The sequence below is a fragment of the Falco cherrug genome, chromosome 3 (assembly GCF_023634085.1).
Source record: "Falco cherrug isolate bFalChe1 chromosome 3, bFalChe1.pri, whole genome shotgun sequence".
NCBI lineage: Eukaryota > Metazoa > Chordata > Aves > Falconiformes > Falconidae > Falco > Falco cherrug.
The window spans coordinates 51030846-51055576 of NC_073699.1; the positions used below are offsets into that span (position 1 = coordinate 51030846).

The 24731-nt window shown below is 39.2% G+C and overlaps 1 long non-coding RNA gene across 1 annotated transcript; it reads right to left on the reverse strand.

Annotated features, from left to right (window-relative positions):
• Nucleotides 1–272: 272 nt before the first annotated feature.
• Nucleotides 273–22482, reverse strand: LOC114014961 (uncharacterized). The gene is made up of 3 exons (XR_003558680.2): nucleotides 22103–22482; nucleotides 5378–5494; nucleotides 273–5190 (listed from the first exon to the last, which is right to left on the reverse strand). It is a non-coding gene; the product is annotated as an uncharacterized LOC114014961 (long non-coding RNA).
• Between the last annotated feature and the right edge of the window lie 2249 nt (nucleotides 22483–24731).

Genomic DNA, 24731 nt, shown 5'->3' on the forward strand with positions numbered 1-24731 from the left:
ATGCTTCACTGGTCTCCACTTGGACATCGAGCTGTTGATCATAACTCTAAGCGAGACCATCCAGCCAATTATTTATCCACTGAGTAGTCCATCTGTCAGATCCATGTCTTTCCAGTTTAGAGACAAGGATTTAGAGACTGTCATGCAGGTCAGTGTTAAATGTTTGCACAATTCCAGGTAGATTACATAATTTGCTCTTCCCTCATCCACCAACACTGTAACCCCATCATAGGCTCTAAAGGAAGATCTGAAGGTCACAGTCTTTGGTCAGACTGGAGGAAGAATGACCTGCTTTCTGTTCAAGGCAGGGAAAAGTTATGATTCATAGAATCATAAAATAGTTTGTCTTGGAATGGACCTTTAAAGGTCATCTAGTCCAGCCTCCCTTGCAATGAGTAGGGACATCTTCAATGAGATCAGGTTGCTCAAAGCCACATCCAACTGGATCTTGAATGCTTTCAGGGATGGGTCACCTAGCACCATTCTGGACAACCTGTACCAGTGTCTCACCACACTCATCATAAAAAATTGCCTCCTTACATCTAGTCTGAATCTTCCCTTTTTTAGTCTAAAACCACTACCCCTTGTCCTATTGCAACAGGCCCTACTAAAAAGTCTGTCCCCATCTTATTTCTAAACCCCCTTTAAGAATTTAAATGCCCTAATACATCCTCCCTGGAGCTTTCTCTTCTCCAGGCTGAACAACCCCAACTCTCACAGCTTTTCCTCATAGAAGTGCTCCAGCCCTCTGATCATTTTTGTAGCCCTTCTCTGGACCTGCTCCAACACGTCCATGTCTTTCCTGTACTGAGGATTCCAGAACTGGATGCAGTACTCCAGGTATCTGCAGTATCACCAGAGCAGAGGGGTAGAATCACCTCTCTTGACCTGCTGGCCACACTTCTTTTCATGCAGCCCAGGATATGGTTGCCCTTCTGGGCTGCAAGTGCACACTGCCAGGTCATGTTGAGATTGTTGTCAACCAACACCCCCAAGTCCTTCTCTGCACTGCTGCTCTCAACTATTTCTGCACCCAGCCTGTATTGATACAAGGTGTTTTCCTGGCCCAGATGTAGAACCTCCCACTTGGCCTTATTGAGCCTCATGTTAATCCTTCTTGAACTTGTCCAGGTCCCTCTGCTTGGCATCCCATCCCTCAGGCACGTCAGCCACATCACTCAGCTTGGTGTCATCTTCAAAATCCTCCCTGGTGAAATGTATTAGTGGGAGAAGGAATTTATCCACCAATATTGGTTTGCCTAGTTCTTTCATTGGAGGCATAGATAGCCATGAGGGAAGATTCTTTATTGCAGGTCTTAGCTTTCTTGCTGGCCAACCCAGAGTAACCATAGAGGAGAGGCTCTCTTCTTTCCACTGTGCTTCATGGTCCTAAGGTGTGCATGAGGCAGGCAGGCAGGTTGGGATTAGTAAGCGGATTACCGAATTCTGCAATGAAAACCTACAAACACCCCACCAAAGTATAATGTGGATGCAATTGGTTGGTCTGTGTTGGAACTCACTGTTTGCATGTCACAAGCCTTGGGAACCTGAGGGCATATTCACTGCTACTAAAGCAGTAGAGATACAGGTTTAAAACAGTATAAATAAGTACAGATTTACAAACCTAGAAACACAGAAGAGGAAGTCAAAGAATGGCAAGTGGTCCTTTACTCCAGTTTCTTACTCTGTAGGACATTATTTACCAAGGCACTAACAAAAACACATGAATCACTCATCATAGAGCTATGTTCTGTAATGATTCTTAATGAGATGCTAGTTAACTCTAAATAATTCAGTTGAGATGTGTTGCTCCAGTCCTTTGCCTCTTATGGGAGGGTCAACAGTGACAGGTGTTTGTCTACTTACTGTGACAATGAATCTTATCAAATTTGATGTAGAATCACAGAAATGGATGTTTAGACTGATGGGCTGCTGATGGAGGGGATCTCCTTCAGGTAACTGGGAGGCTGACCATGCTCTGCTGATGCTATAGGTACCTGTCCTCAGAGTGATTAGACTCTGTGCTTCCAGAAGACTCAACTCTGCATATAGCTGTTTGACACAAAACACCTGGCTCCTTGACCTTCACTCGAGTCTTAGAGTTTAAAATATTCTCAGCCTTGTAGAATCCATTTCTCTCTGAGAAGAGAACTGAGGGCTACATGCAGCCTTGTGATTTCAAGAACACAAGTACCCTTGTAGTATATTGGTAGGGTTTGTAGCAGGTTTTCTTAGCAAATGCCAGTATGGAAAAAGCAGACTTAGACAAGGGTCTGAAAAATAGAGTTAATAGTGTAGTCAAAGTTTTACACAGCTAAATTAAGTTCACCTATTTATTTTTATTTGGTCAATATTCTGTCTACTTCTTATCACTAAATCTGGTAGATAGAGGGTTGTTAGCTACTTTCTGATTTACCAGAGAGAAGAATTATAGGCTAATGATAGGCTTCATTTATCTTCATACCACTCAAGTACAACAGTTATAATATGGTTTTACAAGGGTTAGTGTCAGCTATGAGAAGTCTGATCAGACAGAAAGTGCACAGCCTATTTCCTTCACCCTGCTGATGTGCAAGATTTTCCTCCATTTTGCTTGCAATGCAGTTAACTTTAAGTTTCTGGAATGAATTTAAGTCTACAGATCCTTTATAAATTTGGAAATTTAAAGCATTTCACATTCCATGTGAAAGTTGACTTGGCAGCAATTGAATGGTACACTAAATTATCACATATGAGATCACAGATTAGGATTACAGTTTGTTCTCTCTATCCCTCCTTTTTCATATGCTCTTTTATCTGTGGCAATCAAATTTGCTCCCTTTGAAGAATTTTGTTGAGAAGAACAGGAGTTATAGAAGACCATGAAATTACAGAAGACTACTAAAACTGCTTGTACATCAAAGCTACCAAAGGTATTGTAGAACACATAAAATTTTATAATGGAAGGAGAGGTAAAATGAAACAATTACTCCAGTAAAACCAGAAACAATTAGCTGATTGTTAAACCTTTGAAAATGTCCTAGTGGATATGATACAGGACATATGTCTGTCTTGTGGTAATGTTTAGAGAACTAAAATATAATGGCAGGCTCAAAGTAATAGGACTAGCAAATGTAGTGGAAATGGTATTGAAAGATGTACAGATTTGCCTTCAGAGACAGTCAAACTGATCCAATCTGTTAAATGCAGTTTTTTGAAAGCCTCTAAACATTATAGATTGTTCCTCCTATGGATAAATTGATTTACTAGTTCATGATTAAAATCTCCCAATGTCATAGATGCCTCCAGCTTGGACCCTTAGCCAGAAAATGAAAAGATGAGTATCGAATAAGCATTTAGGGTGAAAAACAGAGGCTTACTGCCTTGAGATGGAGGATGACACAAAGAACAAGATTATTGTTAAACCTATTTCAGTTTCCTGGCATCATTCAATTTTAAATGTCTAACAGATTGAATATTCAAAGTCTACAAAGGAAATCAGTAGAGCAAACTTGGAAAAGTGATGACTCAGCTGACAAGATGAAAAATCCTTGAACTGTAATGGGCATAAGCCCAGTCCAGTGACAAAGAAAATAAGAATTCATGGATTAATCTACCCCTTCATGTAGGGAGAATAAGAAAGTAAAGCAGGACATAATATGGCTACCATGGCAGAAAGCTAGATCAGAAGATGCCCTCAAAGCAAATGCTAACTTTCCTATATTCAATTGCCAAAATGACTTCCAGCTCTAACCTGGAGCAAACTAGATCATCGCCTTTTAAAATCTGCTTATGTGAGGACCTAATCATAAAATGATAGCACATCATACCCACATATAGAGCAAAATTTCTGTTGGGCACTTTTTGCCTTTTGCTAATGGTCATCTGGAGGAATCACAGCCAAAACCATAGTTTCACTAGAGCTGAGCATATCTATCTGAGTGTATCTACAAAAGTTCTGAAGAGACACTTCCCAGAAAGAGCTCTGGTTTTCAACGGGTTACATCAGTTATAAATTAAAAAGATGCAGTTAAATATTTACTGTCTGAACAGTAGGATTATCAAAAATATGTGCTGTCCAAAAAACAAAATGACAAGGGATGGACTAAGACTCTCCTTTTCCATAGTTTGGTTTAGTAAGCAGGAGTTTTATTCAGAATGTAGGCATGTGTTCCCTCTTGCACCATAAAGAAAAGTCAATAAATAATTTGGTTTTTTACAGGAGCTGCAGTGATATATGAACCCTGACAAATACACAGAAATCTAGATACTTCTGAGGAAACAGGAATTGTATTATCTGTGCGACAGGGATGGTAATGATATTGTTCTACCAGTTTATAAGAAGTTGAAAATCAAATCAAATAAAAAAAACCTACCTGATTGAAGAAATGGTTTAAGAGTAACTAATCAGTATTCATCACAAAATATTACACATAATTTCAAACTTACGATCTGTTTTTTCTGTTTCGGTTTCTTTTTGCACACCAACCATTTGCAGTAAATTTCTATAACGTAACCAGGGCATTAACCAAATATATTTTCTGAAATCTCCCTTGTGATAAAGATATATTATTTTACACTCTGCCAAGATAAAACTTACTTTAAAATAATGCTTTTAATACGTTAGTCATATCTGTACAAACAAGGTTTTCTTCACATAGCTTTCTCTAAAACTTAACATAGACTGTACGTGACCAAAACTATACAAATGCTGCAATTGAAACTGTGGTCTTTTCATAATCCTGTGCAATGCTCAGCACTAACAATTCACAAATCTCATGATCCAGACTTCTCAGAAGCTTTGTGGTAGAACCACATCCCCTGCAACACAGGCACCAGGCATGATGAAATCAAGGATAATGGTGGGTCTTAGCTTTGATATTATACACATACATTTCGTTCTTTCAGTCAGTGAAAAAAAATACTGTCTATTTAATAACACAGTACCACTACTGTGGTTGATAACAGAATGGAAATTGCTATCTACTGATTCTCAACTCAAGTGGAGCAATAGATTTATTGCTGTTGATTAAAAGTTACCATTTACAATGATGATAATGGTTATGATCAAATGATTACTTACTGACATATAAAATGAATCACTGTCATCAGTTCTTTCCTTGTGAAATAGATGTTGATGTGGTACTGTAGATAATATTCACCTGTGCAACTGGTATTAACTGGATCCATTTTGACAGCCTGAGCAAGTGACTAAAGACAAAAGAAATGAGAAGATGCTATCATTTCATATATAGTCCTAATCAATCTAGAAGAAAAACACACCACATAAGAGAACATTTGCACTGCCAGCATCCATGTTATGCTTACTCTGACTATGAAAAAAAAAAAAGCCATCTGACTTTTATGTGGAAATAAAATACATTTTTCAAGTACTCACCTTTCTTTGGTACCTGAAATTATCTACAAGTCCCATTAAATGCTTGAAGATCTCATTATCATCCACAAATGAGCCACACAGAGTCTTGACCTACACTGTGCTTGTGGAAGCAAAGCTCTGTTCAGGACAAAAGAATGTGATCAGATCCTGCAATATCTATTTCTAGCTCTGACAAATTCTATAAATCCTCAGTAAATAAAAAGCATCAAGCTCTAACAAGTGATTGAGGCTTCATCTCTACATCATTATTAGTTATGTTTTGCTGCTAGTTTTGTAATGCTTTCTGCTTTGCTTCTGTTTTTGTAATGCTCCAGTTGCTTGTATGACTAAAGAATAGTGGGAGCAAAAGAAGCTGAGAGAAGTGCTAGATTAATTTCACATATTTTTCTCGATACAAAAGCAGAGAATAGAGTATGTGAACTCAGCAAAATAATTAGAAATACCTAGAACTAGGTTAGGCAACCCTAAAAATGTTCACCTCAGCTTTGTTCATCTCATTTCCCTTCAGTTAGACTTTCCAGCAGTTTAGCTCCTCCGTACCAGCCAAGAGAGAAGAGCTTATAATTGACTACAAGTGTTCATATTCACTCCTTCACCTTGGAGAAAATGAACTGCTGTCAGCAATTTAAGGTGATTATCAATTCCCTGGGTAAAGTCCTGCAGCCACTAATCATAGGCTGTCCTCACTTGTTAACACAACAGCTGCTGCTAACCTGAGAGAGAGAACTGCTGCCACATGGTATTTGACCAACCCACTTTAAGCCTTTTCAGGACTGCTAGAAAGGTACTGGTGTGCCGTTTGAGAAATAATTGTTTAAAAGAACAGCTTGTTATTATACCTACAGTTTTCTTGTAAGCCACCTTTCGGAAAAGGTGATTCTCCATGTCTGGCAGAGCTTTGGTATTGGAGCTGGGATGTGCATGGAGAGGTTAAGGTTAGGCAAGCTGCCAGAACAAAGTAGTTTTGCTCAGCACTGGCTTCAGCTCTCATACATCTGCTCTATAACTCACCAGAGTGCTACTGTTGTTTTTTAGGACTAGTGCCTGGACAGAGGCAAGTGGGGTATTTAGAAATATTTCTGAGGATCTGGATACAGGTATTTTTTTGGTTTACCAACAGACCTCTATTTCTGTAGTCTTATCAGGGAGACCCAAGGATACCAAACACCTGATGTTAAAGCATTTTTAAATGAATATTGTTGGAGAGATTCATTTGCCAAAAAAACCCCTATTTTTATTTTTAATATTTTTTATTTTAAAATATATTGAATTATATTTGAAACCTATAACTTTATTATAAAAAGCTGTTTTCTAATTAGCTTATTAAAGAATGTATTCACAAATAAGACCAGTTCAAACCCAGTTGTTTAAGTCTTTAAGCATATTCTTTTGTGCACAATTTTCAATATACAGAATTTCAGGTAATCATAGACAAGATAGTTGTGCATTAGCCACAACAACATATAAAGCAGGGTTAGCTAGTCAGAGATAAACTAAAAGCCAACAAGTAAGAACAAATCCTATGCTCAGATACTCAACTTTATGCAGGTAATTACTGTAATTTTGTCTATATCACAGATACAGTTTTAGATCTTTTCATTCGTCTGAAAGTGTAGTACTTATAATAAATACATAAAATATCATCCAAAGCAAACAAGATTTCTGAGTATGGAAGCAGTGATTCAGATACAGTTCATTGGTCTCATTCATTTTAATTATAGTCCAATCCAAAATTATATGGTTTTTATTACACCATAGTAACTAATTTGCCAGAAGTACAAAAAATGAGCAAAAGTTAGATCAGGGAATCTTACTGCAGAACTGCACAGTTTTCTTACAAAATATGGTTGCAAAAGATTGTTCTAATACTAATTTGTGTGAAAGTGTAAGTTATTTTATGGGTTTGAAATTGATACGAACTGTGATAGTTCTGAAATGGATAGCCTTCTGCAATTTTTAAAGCACTTTCCTTACCCTTGATTGATTTATTTAGGGTTCCTCTCTTGAGTTGTTTAAACTGAAGCACTTAGTCTGTGTCAAATGTTTAATTTGTGTCATAGTTAAATAAGCCTAGAAATTGTGAGCTAATGATGTAATTTGGTCCTACCACCCCTCACTGGAGGCTAGAGGATTTCTACAAACACTGAAGCTCAACAAACAGGGTGGCCCTGGCAGCACCTCAGAAGCACAAGAGGGTCTGTGAAGCAGATATGTTCCCACTGAGTGAACTCCTCTTCCTGTGGTTTCCCTGCTGCACTATTCCAGGTACTAAATGAAATCTGACTCACCCTGTTCTCTGCATTGGCAGCAGGCTCAGCTTGGAAAGGAGTATCTCTTGGCTGCCTTATGGCTCCAAATTCCCTCTATGCCAATTTTCAGCATCTTGCCAAAAGATCATTAGAGTGATTTTTTATTTTTTTTTTTTCATTTTGGGCTTGTAGGAGAAAAAGGCACAGTCCTAACAATCTTAAGCCACCTAAAAAATCTCACATTTTTTTATAGAAGTGAGGATCTGAAAGCAATTATTGAAGTCTTAAGAAATCTGTATAAATCTTGGAAATGCATCATTAGCACTGGCCTTTTATATATATGCACACATATTTGAGATACGTGGAAGCCTTACAGGTAGGTATTTGCCTGTTCAGCTGTTTCTTCCATGGATCTGCAGTGCTGCAAGGCAAGCAAGCAGAATTAAGCCACATCTGCGCTTGTTCCCATGACCACAATGAAGAGGCCCCAGGCTGCAGCACCTTGTCTGTGTCTCCAGTTTTTCTTAGTCTGCCACGGGCATGTTCCTGCTTTGTTGAGGATTAAGTTCTTAAGGCCATGAGTACAATCATGCAACATGCAAGCTCTTATATATCCTTTGAAAGACATCTCTGGCTCCTGCCCAGGCTACAGGACCTGTAGACCACTGACCGCTGTCAACTTATAGTGTCTGCACTCTTCTCAATGCATTACAGCAAGCTACAGCTTGTGAGGTTGACAAAGAACAAGAGGCAGCAAAAAGCTCCAGGTATCTCCAGATTCAAGGACAGTAAAACCCACCACCCTGCATGGTTGCTGGAGGCCATTTGACTACTGGCTCTCCTAGGCTGTGCTCTTCAAAAGTGTGCCAGCACCAGCTGAATATCTGCTGGTTTCTGATGCACTAAAACATGGCAGGTGCCACCATGAAACTCAGTTTTGCCAGGTCTCAATAATTCTGGGAATGCATCATCAGCCTCTCCTGGTGATTTACGTTATGTGTTGCTAATTTCTGGGTACAAAAGGTAACCTTACTAGGTCTATCTCAGAAACTGCTCAGTGCTGGAGATGCATCACGCCTCTTTCTGTTTCCCTTTTCCCCATCTAGAAATGTATGGGCATTTCTCCTCGGAAGCTATTTCTGCCAGACTGCTATAGATCCATGGCACGGCAATCTGGTGTTAGTAAATCTGTTGTGGCTGTGGATGTAATGAAAGTCTGCAGGCCACCACCATCTGCTCCTTTTCTGTCTGGTGAAAGTCTGCACCATCCTGGACATTTTTGCTGTATTCAGGGAAAGCAGCACACTCAGCTGTTCTTGGTGGGATGTCACGATGACATTTTTCACTAGCCAGTGTTCTGTGGGCAAGGCTAGTCCCTAATACAATCACATGGGCTGAGAACCCACAGGCAATTCATGCACACAAGGGTGAGCCATGTGCACATCTACTACAGGTTTCAGAATTACTGCACTTTTTTTCTCAAAACCAGAGAACACACTCATACCAACAAAATTGATATCTGTGGTGTGTAGGTGCCCACCTGCATGGTGCAGATAGTTGTCCCCTCTTCTGCCAGAAAACTCCAGTGTCCATGGGGACTTCAGCTACAGAACTAAATCTGAGTGGCAACCGAGGTGCAAGGGAGCCCAATATGTCCTTTCTATGAAAATGCTGTCACGTTCATTGTGATTTCAGTATTTGAGTCTGTGCAATTAGGATAGGGAATTCTTTTCTAGCCTAAGTGGCTGTAGAAGTTAAAATGTTCAGCTAATTCTTCTGCAGGTCCTCAGCAGCTTGATCCTACCTCGTTGGGCAGCTTTATCTGGGAGCAGTTTCTAATTCATGTGTAACTCAATTGGCCCTTCTTGTCATCAGTCTTCAAAAATGTTTTTAATTCAGGAGCCCCAGGCACTTTAAGTCGGGAAGGTCCAGCTGGTGAGTTATTCAGATTTTGTGTGGGAGTGCCTCCAGAGTTTTGTCCTCCAGTGGGTGCTTTCAGTCCACAGTCAGGAGCATTTCACAGACTGTGACATGGAAAATTAGGTTTTGCACTCTGGAGTGCTGCAAGAAATAGGGTTGTGTAAATATAAGCAGATGTCTGCCCAGTGGTGGAGGCCTCCCCCTGTTGTGAAGCTCAGTGCTGATAATGCTGTAATTCAAATAAAATGAGGTAGAAGTCCTTCAGACCAGTGGTTAAGAGGCTGCTGCTGTTCGAGGGTCCATCTTACCGTGACGGGGCACAGCCTGCAGGCCTGTACCGACTTACATAGAAACTCTCTGACATGCAGGGAAGGAGTCCTTTTCCCATATCTAGTGCTCAGCTCAGCGCTTAACATGTCCACTTTGGGCACATATTTGCAACTTGCACATTTCACAAGACAAAGAAAAATGTAATGTGCTCAGTACAATGAATTGCTTTATTAAGGTTTTATTTTCAGGTATTTCTCAGGCTTCCATCTGTTGATCTGCATTACCTTCAATTACCTTGATGTTCCATATGGTGGCCAGACTTTCTACTCAAACATTCTTCACACTCTCCAACTAATGCTTGGAGAATTTTAATTCCACACAGATTTTCACCTGAATTTCAAATAACTTTTTCCTGATTTTTTGCATAGACGCTAAACGATAGTTCTGGGGAATCTTTTAGGTTTGCTAGTAAAGCTTTCAAATTTGAAGATTACCAAAAGGTTCCATAAGATTTTAATCTGAATCAAAAAACAAAAATCAAGACAAAAATTGTAGTTTAAAAATGAGCATTACATACTTTATTATCTTTCTTTTTCTTGCTTTCAGGTCTGCATACATTAAAAAAAAAGCAGGTGTACTTGTTTCAGTACAATGTGTTTAATTCCTTAACCAAGTGTTCAGCTGTAACATGTGACAGTAACATCTTCTTTTAAGTTGATTGTTGGGTTTTTTTTAATACAGTTTGACAGGTAAGACTATGAAAGCAGTAGTTCATTATTTTATATTTATGAACCAAGCTGAGATTCTATAATATCCTGTCTTGATGAGATCTATTGTTGTACTCTTATTTCCTGCCCCTGTTATTTGACTGTTGCTGGAAATTTTACTCATAGATGCTGATGTGTTGCCTTTGAATACAGTCATGTATTGTTGCCTCTTCTCTCGGTTTGATTTATTTTGGGTCATAAATGGACATCTTAGGGCAGTCATCAGACTTTAATTTGACTGAACAGATCGTAACTGAAAATCACTGTTTTCCTAGAGCGCTGTTGAAAAGCAGCCAGTAATTTCACATTTAGCCATACATTGTTGCCTGTTTATTGCTTCTCTGCAATATGCACTACAATGCTTTTTCTTTTGCTTATGGCACTTCTCGTGTACATTACTATTGATGCTTCATGAGCTACCAGCAACAGGGGGAAAAAAAAGAACATGTGGTACCAGGGAAAACATAGAAATGCAACACTATTACCTGTACACATCAAACATTATGCTAAGTTGCTTTACATGCTATTAAAACTAGAAAGTCCTTTATGGGTGCTATTTTACCATCTTTTCTTCTCAAAGCCTCTGGAGAGCCTCAAATTTGTGAAGCTTTAAACTTTCTATTGCAAGGCTTTTTAATATAGCTGTATATTGGTCTTCTTCTGCTGTTACATTGATCTTAAAAGTATTGGTGACAAGGAATTCACTTGATTTGTAAGACTGGAAAGGTTCTATCTTCTTCTGCTCCTTGTTGCTGTCTTTGCTTTCCATTACCTTTCATTCAGCTCATACAGCCCATACCAATTTGGCTGGAGCTCTTCCTCTCCCGTTTCATAGATTCATCGAGGTTAAGGGCTAGTAAAGAAACTCATCCAAGCTCCTGTAGAACAGAGGCCACAGGATATTTGCCTCCACTGGACCCAATAACATGTGTCTGATTGAAAAGTGTCTTTCAGGAAGCACTTAGTCTGGCTTTGAAGGCAGTGGAAGAGGGAGACTGGCCTTGCCAACCTGCCGGCATTTTCCTGTACTCTCTCTTTTTCATCTTATAGACAATGTCATACAAAATGAGATCTTTCCTTATTTTGACTATTGTTTATTGTTAAGCACATGTAGAATTCTAGTAAAAGTGATGTATAAGAAAGGAGCTGGATCCCCAAAACTTTTTTTTATTATTTTAACAGTTCCATCAATAACAACAGCAGGTGATTTTAATGGAATTTACTTACTTTAAGGAAGCAAAGGATTCTGGCTGAGTTTTGATATGACACAATACGCATGGTCAGCTTTCATGACAAACTTTCAAAGGGCCAGAATCTCTTTACTGTTTTCAAAGAAACACCACCAGAGTGCTCTTCCCTCCATTGTAAGTAAGCCCAGTATCGCTGCAGGCTTTACACGCTGGGGAACATGGGACTGCACCATGCGCTCCTCTGCTGGGCTGTGTAGGACTCCAGGGAAACAGAAAGGAGCTTGGATTGCGCATTTTTTTCTCTAACTGTAATGCCCAGCACAGCAAGGCACCTTTTGTGCCATTTGATTCATCTCAGAAAGGATATGGGTGAACTGAGAGAACGCTTCTGTGTGGCAATCACTCTGTACTGCTGAAACTCCAAGTGAGCCTCTATATGGGAAGTTTAAAACTTGTACCATCCTTACGAAGGTTTTGAGCCTTAAAAAATAGATCCTTTGAATTTAATCCTTTGTACCTACCTGGTACAGTTTCTGATACTGTGAGTTAAAAAGCAAGACTTTGCTGTAGTCCTCAAAAGTCAAAATCCCTTACTAGGTCTACTCTATAGCAGCTGATGCTTCTCATACTCTTCCGTGCAACTACTTATGCACCATTTTCTGGTAAACATATTTTTTTTTGTTGCAGATGCAGGGGAAAATTCTAGTGTTTTCTAGCACATTCAAAGGAAAATGTTTTTATAGCATTTTTTTGTTGTTGTTATTCTGTGTGCATCTCATTCTGAAAAAAGCCCTGCAATGCAGTGTCACATGTCAAAATCCATGAACTTCTAGATCTGCTAAATTAATTCAAAATTCTATAAAGAATGAAAAAAAAAAAAAAAGTATATGACCCTCTGCCACAAGCAGATAGATCTTCAGAGAAATGCATTTGTGGCCATGCCCTGCTTTGAAACAATCATGGTATGCTGTTGGGATGTAATTTTCGCTACTCATGCTTGTAAGTCAAGAAAGCAAGGTAAAAAGCATGGCAATAATAGCAGCTAGGTACAGTAACCATGCTGAGCCTCTTTAGGGAAGTAACTTTCAAAGATACATGTGGAACAAAATACCCGTTGATAGCACGTTGAAGTATCTTTTGGAAGTCTAGTAATAGCATTCATTTTCTGTAGTTTGGCCTGTAGTTCATGTTTGCTCCGACTGCAATCCCTTCTGCAGTTGCCTTATGTTATATGGGGTGGCTGAAAAGCACATGACACAATAACAAGAAAATCTGTTTGGAAGGTGGACTGACAAACTGGGTACGTCAAAAGGTCCCACTGCTAACATATCATATCGCAGCCATATAAAGCTGCCTCCTGTATGGTCAGCCAAATCGTACATTTTAAATTGCTTATAGCTTCCTGTGGAAAATACTTTTATTTGGAGCAAAACTTCAAACGCTGGTTCTGTTGTATCAAGAACCGCTGCTGTCAGTTACTGGCGTTAATTCAGAGAGAGAGTGAACTAGTGAGGAAGTTCCAAAATATCGCTTCATCTTCCAAAAATGTGTTCAAAACAACATCATGTACTTTCCAGCTGTAACCTCTCCTGCCTCTCTTCCCAGCACCAAGCGAGGGAGATATAGAGGACTGCTGGAAGAACCAGAGCAAACATGCACTACAGCACCTGATAACAAAGCATGCCAAGCTACATACTGTGCTGGTAAAAGTCCACTGATATTCTGAGAAATAGGAAACAACAGTAACTTTAACCTGAAAATCTCTGTTTTTTGAAGGTAAACAAAGTTTTAGTATCGGCCCAGCCTTCTGTGAATAATCTATACTTAGTACTCTTTAAGGAAAACTTGGCTTGACTTAAACACAGCCTCAAGTGAATATCAAACTAATAATGAGTGCACCTTCCATAAGCGATTGTAAATTTATGTATAATTCATTTGCAGTGAATTCCCCTACCCCTTAGGCTAAGCACGAGCTGGGCAGGCAGGCTCAGACCTGCCCCAAGCTTGGCTTTGCAAGGTGGGCAGGAGAAAAGGTCTTCCCATGCTGTAAGACCCACTCAGGACTAAAGGTCTGTCTCGGCAGGAGTCAGCCCAGAGCGTAAGGCCAGCTCAGTGCCTGATCAAATAGTCATCCATACCGGCACAGACTTCCAGTTCAGAGTCATGCACGAGTTGGTGCTTATGCTGTGGGACAGGGAGACAGTTTTCAATTCCTATGCTGCTGATGCTCATGCGGAGTGGAGAGCTCATCTGGTCCCTCTGCTGACACTTTCTGCACTCCAGGCGAGTTCTGACCATCTCTCTACATTCCCATAGTTAAATCTCGTGGGTATTGTTCAAGTGTGGTAATTTAGGCTGACCAGCGCAGTGACGTCAAGCCCTAAAAGTAGAGTGTCCTGTTTCTGCTGAGCCACATTTAGGAGGAGCCCAGCAACAGGAATAAACGGGTTCATCCTATTTTACATTCTAGCCAAGGTATTCAGCTGCCTTGATATGAAATAGCTCAAAAGTAAATTTCCTTCATTGAGATGTAACACTGTAGTTGTCTTCAAAAGATCTGTGTCAGCAGCTTCTTGTTTCAAGACTTCATATTAAAAAGCATTATGAATGCTATTTTATGCCTGTATGTTCAAGCCAAGCATTTTATGGTATTTAAAAATTAATACGAATTGAAAAGCCTTTGATAGTGCAAAGCTCAGCATTCTGAATTTCCTTTTTTGCTCCTTTATATGTGCTGCCAAAATATTTGTTAACCAGCTGCAACCTTTACCCTAGTTTCACTGGGTACTAAAATAGTCTGTTGTGCTGTAGATGTGTTTCTCTGCTTTTAATTTGCTGTTCACGTATACTTTAACATGTAGTAACCAACAGCCATTTGTGGGGCAAAGGTAACCCATGGAATACAGCAAGAACAGCAGGAGGGAAATGTTGAAAGATTGAACCTATGTACAAGCAACATCCTCTGACATTTAGGCAAACCTGAGTTCAAATTTCTGAACGGAACACTCATGATCATGAATCACATCTAAAGCATTTTCTGTCCAATCTCTTCTTTATTCCCTATAAAATCTATATTCTGATTTAATGTGTAAGCAAGGAATTTTGGTGTGTATTAAGCTAAAATGCTTCAGGACCTCCACGCAGGTATGAGAAAATGAATGATTCTGATTTTACCTTCCTTAATGCAGCCTGGAACAGTTTAAATCCACCTGAAAATAGACAACACAAGCTAGAGTAGTTCTCTTAGTATGTATTAATAATAAGAAACAGGCCAAATGCTAATTCAACTAAAATCCCGCTGATCAGGCAAACTGAAAAAAGGACTTCAGGGCATAGTCCTGTAACTGTAATTTGCAATATGCAGCACCTTTTGTCTAAGGGTTTTATAAATATTAAAACCCAGAATGTAATCAGTCATTGTAGACTTGACTGAAAGGAGTATTTACCCTCAAACAGACAGCCAAGGTCACAGCCACAATTTCAGGTTTCGGGACTGTTCCGTGATTCAACTACCATGTCCCAAAAGACTGATGAGAAAAGGAGCCATTGCAGACTGGACAAGGTTGCCCAAAGGTAACAATAATAGGCTGCATCAGGCTGCAGAGTAAATGATCTGCACCATCCTGATTAGCCTGCAGACTGGAAGGCATTGAGCATCAATGTATTCCAGATTTCTAATTACATTGTGTCTCATGCAAGGCTCTTTATCTTGATGGCTGAAAGCCATATTTTAGGCTTTTTTCTCTATTTCAGGCTTTTTAATCTATTTTTCATAGAAAAGCAGGATGGGATATATCTCGAAAACATATTGCTTTATGTTTGTGTATGTTCTGGGATTCTTAGCAACATCAAGAATCCCAAACCTCCGTGGATATTAATGGCTTAACCGTGTCTGTTGATATTGAATTTACATGTGAGAAAGAAGACATCTCTGCTTCTAGAAGCACTGGGAGAGTTTTGTCCTTATTTTCTATTGTATGGAAATTCTCATGTCCATTATCCCTATGTGCATGTGTAAATCTTTTAAAAATACAATATTATAGAAGCGATTTTTCTCTTAATTTACTCTCTCTGTATGTATTCCTACACAGACATTCCACCTTAAAACTAAATGCTGAAAAGTTACACACACATATATATATAACTTCATTATTCATAAATAAAAATGACATTTTAAAAAATCCACCGTAAGACTGAAATCAGCAAGTTGCCAGAGGAAAACAAAATACTCTGCAGAAAGTGAAAAAAACCCGCCCTTCTTCCCCAGCCTTATGCCCAGATGTCAAAGGAAAGAAAGATGTGTTTCAGGCAAGCTTTCATCAGAAATGTTTTTCTTAGTCATACACATGCCAATCTTCTATATTCACATAATATACATGTTTTGAGGGGAAAAAATACCCACTCTTTGACTGATAGAAGAATATAATTTGTGAAGTTTCTAATGGTTATGTTTAAAGCACCCAGGTGGACTTCTGCAGACAGGAGGTACGTTCTGGTGTCTGTTGCATATCAACACTGAGTTGTTTTCAGGCTTGTTCAAGAACAGCAGTGCAGAATCCATAGTCCAAACACACTATGCAATTAAGTGTTATCTCCATTTTCTTCAATTCCATTAAGAAGCTCTCAAATCCTGCTGCAAATCATTAGTCTTATTTTCATTATCATGTCATGTACTCACAGAATTAATGTATGCATAGAAATGAAGGAAATAATGTAAGGGTTTGAAAGAAATAACCATGTACATGTGCATCTCTCACAGTTCTGCCTAGCTTGTTATGTGATTTTTATTTTGTTCAGTTGGTGGGGATAAGAATTCTTTGGTGGAATAATATGTTCGCTATTTTAACATGGACACAAGTGTAAAAGCTGGAAAATTCATTGCTGGGACCAAAACTCCTGACTCAACCATCAGGCAGTTGTCTCTTGTTCTTAAAATTGTCTTGTGTCAGTCCGTAGTTTTATGAATCATATATGCTATAAAAAATGAACTACATTTAAAGAAGGTATTAAACCTAAGTTGGGGTAGTTTTGTAATTTTCCAGTTTACCTTTGATATTAAGGAAGGGTGAACTCTATCTAGTTTCAATAACAAGTGAAAGCTATTGAATTCTTCCCTACTTTGAAGAAACTGAGGTCTGTTAGAAATATAGTGAAAAAAATAGAAAGGAGGAAAGAAAATATCAGGTGAAAGACAAATATGTTTGAACTAAATTCTGCTTTTACCTATGTCTGCATAGGCAAATCAGTGTGCTAGGGTGTGTCATGTTCCAGTTCCTCCGTACTTTACATAAAGACTGCCCCACACTGAATGTCAAGCAAGCTACATCACACAAAAGTACTTCTAGGGCTAACGTATGGGAGTGATATTTTGGAGAAGTAAGGGAATGCGTGAGATTAAAGGACATTATCTTGCCTGCACTGAGACCCTCAAACATCCTGCTCCTGATGGTCCTGTCCTGCATGAGCCCACTCATGCATTGACTCACCAACCAATGGTACCTCATATACAAGATCCAGAGCTTCTCCTCAGGAGTCAAGGCTAGTAGCCTTACCTCGGTGCAAGTCTCGGCAGCTAACGAGCCCCTCTAGGCACCAGATTGTCTCCATATGCAGCCTTGTGCTGTGCCTCTTCCATGCCAGGTTGTAGCTGGGCTCCTGCCACATCACCCAAGGCATGTGGTGGCCTGACTCTCACAGTGTTACCCAGCGCACAGAGCTTCATAAATGGGTTAGGAGAATAGGGAGAGGTCTTTTAATTAGCTAACCTGCCACTCCTCCATGCATAATGTTCAGTGTGTGCCTCCTGCAAGGGCTTTTCTTGTGGAGCAGCTTGTGCCCTACTGTGTCTGTGTCCTGGCTTGACTCACAGTACCCTCCCTAGACAGGCAGTCCTTTAGTACAAAAAAAAGACAGTTCTAGAGGGGTATTAGTTAGCTCTGATTGCTTTCTGAGCTGGCTAACAGATTAGCAGGCTTAATAACCGTGTCCTGCTAACATGATTCATCACACAGCTCATGAACACCTGGTCTGCGGCCAGGGCAGGGTGAGCACAGGGTACGTGTGTGCGCATGTTGTGTAGCCGTAGCCAAAAACACGCACAGGGAAAGGTGGCAGGAAGTTCCTAGCAAGATTTAAATTAACACTTTAGCTTTCTGTTTTGTAACTCATAAAGATAGGTAACTCATTACATGAGTTTAATTATGAAATAGGCCCACAAAATTTGCTAAAATTGGGAAAAGAGTATGGCCAGTATCACAGTCTCCATATGTAAAGCACTCTCCTGAGAGTGTTCTGCTCTTGTGTGATATATGCTTGCCGCAAAGAGAAAGGGAATAAACCTTTTTTTCTCTATCAAGCAATGGCAGGGAAAGAAGCCGGAGCTTATACTGCAGCAAGAGATAAACTCTCTAATGGCCAGATCATTGAGTAATGGAGTAGACCGCCCAGGGAGCTATAGTGTCTCCCTCACTAGGTTTTTTTTTTTCAGCAGGACATAACACAGCCGTCTGTCAGGGATGATTTATATATAGTTTGTCCTGCCTTGGAGCAGGGGATAGACTAACTGACCTTCTCGGATCCCTTCCAGACCTGTTTTCTGTGATTCCCCATATTAAGACACTTCTGTAGTTGTGAGGGATGTTTTTACATACTGTATTTCCTTTGTATTCTGGGGGCATTATCCTTAACTCTTATAATTTATCTTTTTTCCTCAAACCAATACCATTTCATTAAGTGTAATGATAATTTAATGCACATTTCTTCATCCCATATATACAGCATTCTCATTCATCTGCAGTACTGGAACATAGTCACCCTTAGCTTTCCTTTTAATCTACAGTTCAAAACTCTGCCAGAGTCCAGGGTCAGGACCCTGCCCTATTCTGCCAAAACAGCAAAGGTGAAGGACAGAGCTGATCAACTAACAGAGGTGATTGTTTGCGTGTTGTTAATTGAAGTTGGAAATGAAAGCCAAGCTGAAATGTAAGAAAAAGCTGTGGCACATCAAATGGGAAAAAGGCAAGCCATTAAATGTTTTCTGTGATGACTGGGTGATGCACTGACCTGTGGTGGACTGCAGCATCTTTGGCAATGGTGAAAAAAAGACCGTTTTTCTTGTCCACAGCAGTGTAGGACTGAACCCAGTGATTCAGCTGGTTATCTTAAATCATTTATTCCAACTGCACACTGAGATAGGCAAAGGCAGACAATTTCAAGCAACTAATTTCTAAAGTTCTCCAAGATACCTTGAAAGCAAAAGTAAAATCTGTTTAATACACAGTGCCATAGGCAACACCTCCAGTTCATTACCAGTCTCTGAGTCTTATCGTCTTCAAAGATGTTCAGGGTATTTTAAATGGTAATTATCAATTTCTGTTGACCGTTTAATAATCCTGACTCAGCTTTTCTCTGTTGTTCACAACTTACCTTGTGTTAGACATTTAATTCTCTTTTATGTTATGCAGTTCACTCTCAGGACACCTCACACAAGAAAAACCAGTAAGAATCAGATTTTGCATGCTATTCAGGTGCTGTGTTGTAAACAGGATATCGTGGCAGATTCTTGTTGCCATTGAGATAGTTCTAACACATTGACAAATTAATTGATGACACTACCATGGTGTTTTCTGCTCAAAAACTCTTGTCACTGCCATGAACATAAGCCAGTTCCAGCTGTTTTCTTTTAAAGCATGTAGATGATCTGTGAGCTATTTATAGAAAAACAACGCTAGGAATATTATGTTAAGAGTAACTGTGACCCAGTAACACTAACTACTTATGAAACACCCAGTGCAGATCTCCATAATATTTATGTAAAAACTAAAATAGGTATGTATGAATAAGTATATGCATGCTTAGAGTTTAGGAGAGTCTTTATCATCATTTTGTTCTTGAAAATACAGGAAAGAGGGCAGAGTTGCACTGATTGGTGTGTAATGACTCATAGCACTGAGTTAACTTCAGTCCATACCAAAATGCTATTGCTTTACCTTTTTCCCCATGATCTTGTCTGATTGGAATGAGACCTTTTGATTATGGAGCAAACATTTTCTGGTCTTTGAAATACAGGGGAGCTTCTGAAGTCAGGAACAATTTTTCCCATCTTTCTCCCACTGCAGACCAAAGAAAATTAGAGCCAGGTCATGTTTATTATTGCTTGTTGTTGCTCCTTCTCCTGCCTAAGTTTGTATCAGAACATGTATTGTCCTTAAAGGCTAATAACACTTGATGTCAAGTGGGAGGAAAAAGAGCCTATTTCATATGCATGACCCGATAAAGAGGGCATGTCATTTAAGGTGAGCTGGCACCTGCAAGTAGAGCTAGTGTGAGATCACTGGCTGCATTTATACTTATCATTAAAATAGAACAGGGTCTGTTTTCTGGGAAAGAGCGTGGCATGTTTTCTAACTGTGTGGATATACTATCTTCTTTCCAGAGCAGGTTGCTTCATTTATGCTGACCTGTGGATAGAAACCCTGGTCTACACCAACCCCAGCACCACATCCAGGAATTGTGTGGGAGAGACTAGTTGCCCTGGACTGAAGCTATGCCAGGAAGCATGCTAACAATTAAATTAATTTTTTTATTTAGTTCAACAACGTGCTATAATTACGTGACAATTCTTAAGCTGGTTTCCTTGCCCTGTGTCATTAACTTGAGTAGCTGTACAGTCAGTTTGTACACAAAACAGAAGTGCTAGAAGGGATACAAAATTTTGTATTGACAGCATGTAAAGAAGGGGCTCTATCTGTCACAGTAACAGCAGCAGCCCTGCTGCTACCATTTTCTTTCATTGGAAGTGCTCCCTCTGGATCCGTATCAACACCATGGAAGGACGTACACCTAAGGGACAGAACCAAGCCTAACAGGATTTACAGGCATACAGGAGTTTCAAACCTGTATGAAAATAAAATAAATAAATAAATAAAAACTCACAAACTTTTTCAGTCTGCAATATCTGGTGTGAGCTATATCTCTCCATTTACTTGTCCTTGTATAAACAAAAAGGAAGACACAGGCATGCTCCAAGGACCCACCATTTACAGCCTGGCAATTTACTTAAAAGTTGCTGTGGGTGAATGTCTGATCTTCAGGCAAGTACCACAGTTCATTTTCTCGACTGGACCAGAGTGTATATTATTTGAACTTCAACAGATACTTTCCGATTTCTTTCCTGATATTTTAACAAAATTAAATGTTGCTGACTATTTTTATTACTATAAGGGATCTTGGATAATAATCCAATTTATAAAGATTTGTATTTGATTTACTAGTTCAAAACAAGAAATCAATACAGTTTATCAACAGATGAATTAATGGCTTCATATTACATACTTTGTATATCTACTTAACAGATAAAGGCTTTGATCTCCTACTGTACCCATGTGGGGAATCTGAGGCTGTGGGTCTTCTAAAAGGCAGGTTGCTGGCCTCTGAAGTACCAGCCCACACGTATTTTAAAATTGCCATAAATTTTAAAAATGCCAAAAAAATGAATAAAGGCTTTCTTGCATGGCACAGTTCTTCCTTTTCTTGTCCCCATTCTGCCTCACCCAGAATTTTACCAAACACTGCCCATTTCTCTTTCAGACAGAGGCAGTGTAGCAGCACACCTCCAGGGTGGCAGGGCCTTCACCAGCAGATACATGACAGTAAAGGGTTTGCTGGCCCCACAGTTGTTCTTCACTGCCATCATTAGTCCCTGTAAGGTCACTCTGTAATGCTTCAGAGTTTGCTCTCTGTGTTTATAACGCTTAGTATAATTAAATAATAATAGTAATATTCTGTGCAATCTGCAACATACTGCTGGTTCTGATCTTACAGCCTTTTCTCATGGGAATTGCAGGCTGAAATTTGCCAAGAGTTTGCATTTGCTTTTATTTACATACTGCCACTAATGTTAAGATTTCCCACACTTCAACATTTAAGAAAAAAAGCCCTGAACTACATTCCCCTCTCATTTGATCGCTTTGGATCTCCAGAACGTCTTTCCCTTTCAATTTCTATCAAACTTTTTGACAAAACCAAAGTAATTGGGGTACAAAAATAATGTAAGCAATGGAATAATTTTTTGTTATTTCAATCTGATACTTATACCGTAGTCATCAGTTTTGAAATTAAGGTTATTAGCCTCCAAAGCATACATATTCAACACAATGTGGCAATGTAGTTGCACCCTTATTAGCATTAATGAAATGCTCATCACTAACTCCCTTATCTTAAAGCTGAATACCTTATGCTTTTTTGTGTTTCTCTGTTTTTATTTCATTTCCCAATAGTCATAATACATGTTATAAACACTAGCAGGGCTTTGGGAACCGGCTGATTCACCTGCTCAGTTCTGAAGGTGCAGAGATTCCTCACCAGGGCTGCACGGAGAAAACCCAGTCAGGAATAGAAAGGACAGGAAAAAGAAAAAAAAAACCAAACAGGTCCCCGGGTATATGGGACAGTTATTTGTCCCTTATGCTCTTTCAACAAAAAACAAACAATCTAAATCACCTTGAAAAGATTAAGGCTGACAAAGAGCAGTTGTTCTTTTTATGGTGAACCAGCCTCAACACAAAAAAAAGTTATGAAAAAAGTGAGCCTTGGGAGCAGAAAAGATACCATGATACAGATATTAAGCTTGATGGCAGATGTATGCTGCAGTGAATTCTATCCCAGAGGGATTCTGTTTGCATGGATCACTTATATGCTGTATTAGTTTGCAATTGTTCTGATGTTTTAAAGACAGTTTGTTTTGATTATATTTAGGTTTAAAGTTTCTTTTTTTATTAAACAAAAAAATGTAATAAACAAAGACAGCAGCTAGTACTGACCCCTGCATGCTGAAATACTAGAGCTTTTCACAGTGCTGACTTATGCAATATGAGACTGAAATTAAGAAATAACAAACAGAACTGTTTAAATGTTTATTTTTACAGCACAGCTGTCTATTGCAAAATGTTCTTTGGTCAAAACCACAATGTTCATTTTGAGTATGTTTCTAGTGGGAAATTATTAGACTTATTCAAACTCAAAACACAGTGTTTAGTATTGTTTTCTCTCTAAATTTCCATCCAAAATCTTAAATTCCATGCCATAAATGGGAATTTCAAGTTAGCGTCATTACAGCAGGCATTACCAGAATTAAGCATTTGGACATAACTAGGGAGAAGAAGGCATTTTAGCATGATCATTTAGATGTTTCAAAATCAAAATTCTTGGGAAAATGTATCTCCTGAGAGAAACTTAAAGTTTTATTATTTAGGATGAAAACATTGCAGAATGTCAGAACTTTCCACAGGGTAAAAATTGGATTTTCAGCCAGCTCGGCAGCCCCTCGTTGTCCTCTGGAGCACAAGTGCCCCGGAGCCCTCACCCTCCAGCAGGAAGCCTCGAGAGAGACAAGCAGGACTCTCATTAGCTAACACTGCTACAACACTACTTTAATTACAGTTTTTAAGAGAGGAAGAGACTGTACACCTCAGGAGCAGTACAGCTTGCTTGGAAATACATATACAGAGTCAAAACTTCTTAAGAAAAAAAAGATTAAAAGTAGTAGAAAAAAGCACAAAACATTCTTCTTCATTGAACAGCTAAATGGCTTATGCTACACACCTTTATAAAGAAGGTAAAATCCTGTCCTGGGTATTTATGACCAAGCTCTCTTTGAACTCATCTGACATTTGCCAAAGCGTAAAATCTTTTCCCTTATTTCAATTCAATATCTGTCTTGATTCTGTATCATAGGCAATTCATCGTTTTTACACTGCTACTAAACTTACAAACAAGTTAAAAAATTATTCCAAATCAGAAAATATCATACAAGCTTGAAAGAAAGAAATAAATCGAAGACTGATTTAAAAGCGTAGATCAACCTATCGACTCCCACTTCCACCTCTGAATCCTGAGGACAATCTTCCATTATCTCAGCTTTTGGTTCTCCTTATTTCCAAGTGAGGGAAATGAAACGTTGTCTGGTCTCATTTATTTAAATAATATCTGGACCTCCAAGCTAGGAAATGGATTTTCACGCTTTTCTAGTTACCTGAGATGTGCCGATAACCTTAGACTCTAGTTCCATTTACATACTGTTATGGTACACTTAGCAAAAGTTAGCAGTTGTCTTTTAGTAAAATGGCATTTCCAGTTCTTGGCTCCTGAAACAGGAAACAATAATAAATTAAGGAGTTCACACACACACAGAGTCCTCAACAACCACAGAACTAAAACAAAAACAAGCAGTGTTGCAGGTTGGGATGGGTCCCTGAAGGTTCTATATCCTATCATACTTAAACACGGTACAGGGTCTCTAGTTTCTCTGAGTGCATAGCCTTGGACAAGAGGACCTGTGCCACCCATCATGACTCCAGGTGAAGCTGTGCAGCTTCCTCACTGTAGTTAGGACCTCAGAGCATGCTGCACCAGGCAGGGACCTTCAGTAACCCTGCAGGGTTTTGAAATCTTCTGGGTTTCCTTTGGAAAGCAGGGGCATTTTGAAATAAAGTACGATTTAATGTCAGTAGAAAGAAAGAAGTGCTGCAAAAGCAAAGGAATTTGCAATACAGCAAGGACATCTACATGCATGTCTGTTTGAAGCAAGGCTTCGGAAATCATTCCTTCTATCATTCAATACCAGCTCCAGGGATAAAAATGGGGTTATTGGTTTTTACACAGGCAATCTTGTTCTTACCTTCCTTCTGCTTACAAGCTGCCGTGCTTGCTTACCCTGGTTCTTTGATTTTTCCTGTCTTTTCCTCTAGAAAAATCTGTGGTTTATCAAATTGTCGCCAAAATGGCATGCTTTCTTAAGTATTCTTCTAGACAAATGCAGTGTGTTTTGTTCTTGATTAGAGGTACACAGATCTATGTTACACTTTAAAAAAATATAGGCGTATTTTTAAGTGTTCATACTGCTACTGCTATGGTTTGGGCCCAGTTTGTTTAGGTACCTTGGGCTGTGCAGAGGTGACGT